Source organism: Micromys minutus (assembly GCF_963924665.1).
Source record: "Micromys minutus genome assembly, chromosome: 25".
Classification (NCBI taxonomy): domain Eukaryota; kingdom Metazoa; phylum Chordata; class Mammalia; order Rodentia; family Muridae; genus Micromys; species Micromys minutus.
Window position 1 is genome coordinate 38,093,966 of NC_137960.1, and position 6,000 is coordinate 38,099,965.

A 6,000-nucleotide genomic window follows, 5' to 3' on the forward strand; every position below is an offset into this window, starting at 1 on the left:
TGGCTTGTGGACTCTAGGGTTCTGGATGGTAGTAACGTGGAGCAGCTCATTTTCTTAACCTTCCTGGCAAATTCTTTTGTCTGTGACATTGTCTAATCCAGGATGTGGTGTTAGCTTTGTTTCTGATTGAAGCAGGTACCTAAATGAAATAAGCCCAAAATACGATTGTTTCCTGCTTGGTGTGGTGTGAATACCTGGTAAAAAGCCATTTCAGAATTCTTCGCACAGCAACGGTTGCCATGGGAGGTGACAAAGCCTGCCCAGGCTGTGTAGCCCTGCCTGGCATCAGCTGGGTAGGGGACCCCTATCTGGCGTCCAGCTCAGAGTTTATCAGCTGCTGCAGGTGGCTTTGTTCATTGACCACAGGGCTTTACGCTTGTGAGTGTCCCAGAATAGCCACTGCTACCTGAGAGCAGTCTGTCCTCGGGGACTCGTTATTGTCCCAGATAAGCCCCAAAGCCTCCGGCAGCACGTAATGGCTGTATTTAATTCTGATAAGTGATGGGCAGCAGTATCCAAGTGAGTGGATCTTGGCTGGGACCAGAATAATTGGGCAAAGGCAAGGTGCCTTGGCACTGGACATTTCTTGCCTATTACAGTTGATGTCGTGGGGTTTTAGGCACCTGGGAACAAATATGGCGGACAACCGGAGGCGTGCCTTATGAATGAGCCGTACACACCTGCTAGGCTTTAATTATGCAAATTTGAGGTATCTAAGAAAGGAAATAAGAGTAACAAATTTGGATAACAGACTAAATTAAAGTGCTTCCGAGCAAAGATGGTATCTAATGTCAAAGAAAGGCTAGCATGGCGCAGTTGGGGTTAAAAGGAGAGCTTTTCTTTTCCCAGGTCCACACTTCTGGGAATGGTTGTCTGGGAAGTTTCTAAAATGCAGCAACATGCATCTTAGGTTTTAAACCAAAGAGGTAAATGTGACAGTGGCCGGATTTGAGGGGGTTAGCATTAAAAGGACAATGTCAAGACTCCACTTGGCTTTTAACTCTTTGGAAGGTTTTATGGGCAATTAAATCACATTTTTCTTCCTCTGTGAACTTGCCAGGTAGACAGAGTAGCTCGCTGCCTTTTTTGTGTGTGCAGTTGTCATTCCGTGAGAGTCTGTCTCATTCTTCTGGGTAGAAGGGAGGGCATTCTGGTATTTGAAAGCAGCCAGCCATAGGAACCGTGTATGGTGGCACCAGGCTTTGTACACGGGCAACAGTACAAGAAATGTGGATGAGTTATCCTGTTCTCAGACAAGCCTGTCATTCAAAGAAAACCTGAAGTGTGAGGCACAAGTATGGGTACTTTCCCAGAATCCTTTGTATTCAGAGGCATTCAAGAATTCTCTGCCACGGGAGTGTGTATGCACACATCTGTGTGTGCGTACCCGTGTCCAGAGCAAAAGTGACTCTGAAGCTCTGAATTTGATGATCCAGAAAGGGCACCTTTCTTGTGTAAGGACAGCAGATTAATATCTAGTTGCCTAGTACTGACCTTTGTCAGCAGTCCCCAATGAGCCTGAGGAAGTTAGGAGATGTAGTGCCAGCCAGGCCTCCCTCGTCAAGTCTTGGGGCAGGGCTAGTGAGAAACATGTCTGAGAACACAGAGAGAGCTTGGAAGGGCATCCCGGACTACCTCTCCCGTTTCCTGTAGCTTCTCCTCTATGCCCACTGTTGGTCACTGTGTATTCACTTAGACCATGGGGACAGGTTTTCCATAAGATTTTGCTGTGAAACAAAGCTCCTTAGCTTCTGACATGATCACTTTCTGAATCCCTGAGACCATCTCTTCCCTGGTTTAGAGACCTCTGTCTGTCACTTACCGTTGGAAACCGGGAGATCGGCACCCATGCCGGCTCCCTTGTCATAACGACAGGCTTGTAACCCGTGCCACCAACAAGGGGCCTCTGCCTTGAACTTGTAATGCCACCGCACTCCAAACATTGCCAGCAGAAAGAGACTGCCCCCTCTGGCCTCTGGGGATGTCCCAGGTGCACAAGTGTGCCAAGAGAGGAGAGGAAGGACACGCACAGTCTGCTTTGCATGCTCTGAAAATAAGCTCCGTGTAAGCAGGCTTGCAGAGCAGCAGGCCTGGGGCTGCAAAAAATAGAACGCCATGCAGCTGCACCTTCTGGAACTCGGGGGGAAAACACATATTATTTACCAGACAATAATAGATACCAGAGAATAATAATGATTATTATAGTGTTTGGGATGGCAAATGCTGTACTTAAGGTTCCAGAATGGCTCTCATTATAAGCCCGATTTCCTAGTCTCTTATGAAAGCCTAGACATTTTCTCTCCATAGGCTGGTGCTGGGCACACTTGGTCTTTGTCCAAAGGTGATTTGAATACAAAGACACTTATTTGAGAGATATTTCTTCTTTTCTTTCCTCCCCCCCCCCCCTTTACTTTTTGGGTTGTGATTGCATTAAAGGAAAATGCTATATGCACCATAGAACAAACAGTTGAAACAAAAATGGTGGTGCCTCCCAGTCTCTGGATGGAAATGTTAAAAAAACAAAACAAAACAAAAAACCCTTTTCTTTCTTTTACCTTTACAAGAATGTGGACATGCACTGCGCACACAAGGACACACACACACACATACACACGTGTGAGCACCTCCTAACTCCAACATGTGGTTACTCTTGGTCCCACGCCAGAGGTAGGGATATTTCCCCACCTCCACGTCAGTGTCCCTAGAAGTGACCCTGTGACTTCTAAGCCACTTTTCATTGCACAACTCTTTTGCAATCTCCTGAGGCCTCCGATGTGCCTCCATTACTTGATGTTTTTGCTTAGGGTCTCATCCGCCAGACCCCATCAAGGGGGGGTGGGTAGAAGATGCGAGCTCTGTACTCGGAGATTAACATCCACAGATCCAAACTTGCCCTGTGCCACATGAAGGGATTTCCATGGCCTCGTAGTCCCGCCCCTGTTGTAAGCCCCGCCCCATTGCATATTTGTGGCCTTTTGCATTTACACTTTGGTTACTTAATATACATATTAACTGCACACGGATCTGGCGGTTTAATGTGATTTGGGAAACTCAGGCATTTCCTCCCGTGCACACTGAGAATTTCAAACCTTGGTTTTGGCTGATGAAGATTGTTGCCATTAACTCCAGGATTTGGAAAGCATGTGCTTCATGGAGTGTGGAGTCTTCCCGGGATGTGGCTAACCTCCTTCTTGTTCCACTAAAACCCTGAGCCTGTTACCAGGGCTCCAGTTCTCCTTCTATGAAGTGAAATTGTCACATTTTATCTCTAGGGATCCCTTTGACTCCTAAATTGTATCATCTCTCGGAAATTATTTGCTCCTTATTTCCAAGAATAATCTCAAGGGTTGTAAAGATGTTTATGAGTCTTGTGTTTTACCATTTTTCCTTTGCCGAGTTTTTCTCGTTTCTCACAACCACATTTATTGGCGGAGGGACTCCTTGGGGACATATTGGAAGACAGTTGCCTAAGTAGTTCATTGGACAAAATTGAATTGAGCTCTGACGACCAGCAAGAAAGCTAATGTAGAGAAGAGAGTTAGATGGCCCAGGCCAGACACCTCCTCCCCCAACCCGGGGATGTCACAGTTTTCAGGAGAGAACTCTAATTGGCTGCTTCTTTGGAATGCCTGACTCTTCAAAAGGCTGTGGGGCCTGGAAGCAGACAACAGAAATCCGTAAGGGTAAAGAGTGTGGGCAATGTGGGGATAGTATCCCCGGGAAACAGTCTGAAAGTTCGTGTTGGAGCCTCTGCCCAGTCTACCATGCATGGGTGGTTTGTTGTCTGACCATCTTGTGCTCTTCCGTTGTTTGGATGTGAAGAGCTATCCGTGGCTTGCCTTTGACAAGGAATACTGGTGAGTCTCTGAGATCTCAAGTACCAGAGTTCATATGTGAAGGGCAGCTATGGGGTCTCCTGGTTTTTTAGTGACTCTGGGTGACTCAAAAGACCTCCTCCTGGTTAATCATGTAGTCACGTGGACACTGTGTTGCTGGTTGCAAAGGACACTGTGGTCTTTGGGGAGGGCGTGGTCCATCGAGCCCCTTATGGTTTTCCAGAGAGGGCTGGAGCTTCAGTTCCTCACACAAAGCTGGAAGGGCTGATCTGGAGCAGACTGAATGAAGCTCTCTGAAATCACGCTGCGGAGTCCATAGCTCTGGGACTCATCTTAGAGCGAGCTGGTACCAGAGCCGGAACCTGTCACTTCTGACGGGGTTTTCCGCAGCTAGACAGGATAAAAGGAAGTGGGCGGGTTGGCTAGAGATCTGGTCCAGCGTATTCTCACTTATCCTTCTCCTCTTTTCCCAGGAACACTCGCTTCCAGGGTATATTGCATGAAGAGAGGGCGTGGAGCAAACCATGTCATGCCATCCAGTGACACCAGCTGGTCAGCTCACCACCTCGCTCTGGCTAAAACTCAAGCAAATAACATAGCTTCCTGTCATTAAACATCTTGGAGGAAGCAGCCCTCCCTGGTGGCCTCAAGGCCAGAGAAGCCAGCAGGTCTTGGACCCATCAGGCCTGGGCCCAGCATTCCTGCCCATCATCTCGATTCTCCCCAGAAGAACTTGGGGATTTCGCTGGTTTAAAAACAACAACAAAAAGAAAAAAAGAAAAAGAAAAAGAAAAACGAAACATCAACCCACCACAAGGACCAATGTAGGTTTTCTCTCCCCATCTTCAAGGCTCTAATGGATGAGGCTGGAGGATGACAAGGACTGGAAAAATAAGAACCTTTTCTAAAAACCTTTTTAAGAACTGCTGTGGTTTGCTGCTACGATAAGAATTGTGATTTGCTTTTATGGTTTAGGAACAGAACTGTCCACATTTTGGTGGGGGGACGGGGTGGCGCTGGAGTTCCCAACACTTCAGATTCATCTCTACCCAGCCCCACGATGCACTTTTAAATGAAGAGGTAGAATATTTTATCGGCGACTATACTTTTCACGTTATTTTTTACAAAGGCCACCTTTATCCTTTTTGATGCCATATTTCCAGTGTTACACTTTTATGGCTTTTAATTTTTGATCTGCCAGATGTAGGAAGCAGCATGGGTAGTTTATACTGTGGTTTCACAGAGACCGAATGCCAAGAGAACTCGGTAAATGTTTATTCTTCTCAGCTTTCCCCTGAAATGCCCCTAAACAGCGCCCCATTTGGGAACAGAGCAAGAGTGTTGAACTGAAGACCAAAATGCCCTCAAGGTGTAATATAATCTGAGGGGGAATATTTGCTGGGCGTCAGGAAAGACTCGGATGAAATTTCAACCCTGATGGTTTTCCGTGGTCCAGGAAGTCAGCGAGACAATCTCTCTCTGCACAGAGTCCTTTCATGATAATTAGAATGGTATGGACGAGCCGATGGAAACAAGAGAGAAAGTGAGAAAGATCACCCGGGATTCTGTTTCACTGTTTGCTTTCTCCTGTCATGGTTAAGAGAAATGTGCAATTCGATCCTCGGTCAGTGGGTGGAGGATAACAGGGTAGATTTACTTGTGTGCACTTGTACAGTTGTAGCTGCGAGTCCAGAAGTCCTCTAGAACACGTGTAATGGCACTGAGTCGCTGAGACAGTTGCAGAGTGCCCCAGTCTGATGAATACGGAAAAAAAGAAAAGAGAAAAAAAAATTCAAAAAAAAAAAAAGAGAAGAAAACTTAAAAAAAAAAAACAATCAAGTCAATCACCTTGTGATTCAGTGTATCTGTTTACTAACTCAAATAAAAGCAATTGTTCCCTCTGGAGGGGTCCAGGTGCCCCGCCCCTCCAGGTCTCAGAACCTCAGCAGGAGGGCAGGAGGGGCTGGTGTCGCCTCAGCTTTGCGGCTGCGCTGGGGCCGTGGATGCGTGTACATACTGTATTTCTACATACGCCTTTGTACAGTCGAGTCAAGCTACTGTTCTACAGGCGCTCCTTATTTATTAGAGCCGCGAGAGCTTGGGGTGGGGGGGAACACACCTGGCGAGCAAGCTCGCTTTTTAAACATAAAATTGGGGGACAAGG

General features: G+C 46.8%; 1 protein-coding gene across 1 annotated transcript in view; it reads left to right on the forward strand.

Annotated features, from left to right (window-relative positions):
• Positions 1 to 5,671, forward strand: part of SOBP (sine oculis binding protein homolog) — a 167,169-nt gene extending 161,498 nt beyond the window's left edge. The window contains exon 7 of the mRNA XM_080937831.1: positions 4,310 to 5,671. The gene's annotated coding sequence lies outside the window, so the exon portion shown is untranslated. The remainder of the gene's footprint in view (positions 1 to 4,309) is intronic.
• The last annotated feature ends 329 nt before the right edge of the window (positions 5,672 to 6,000 follow it).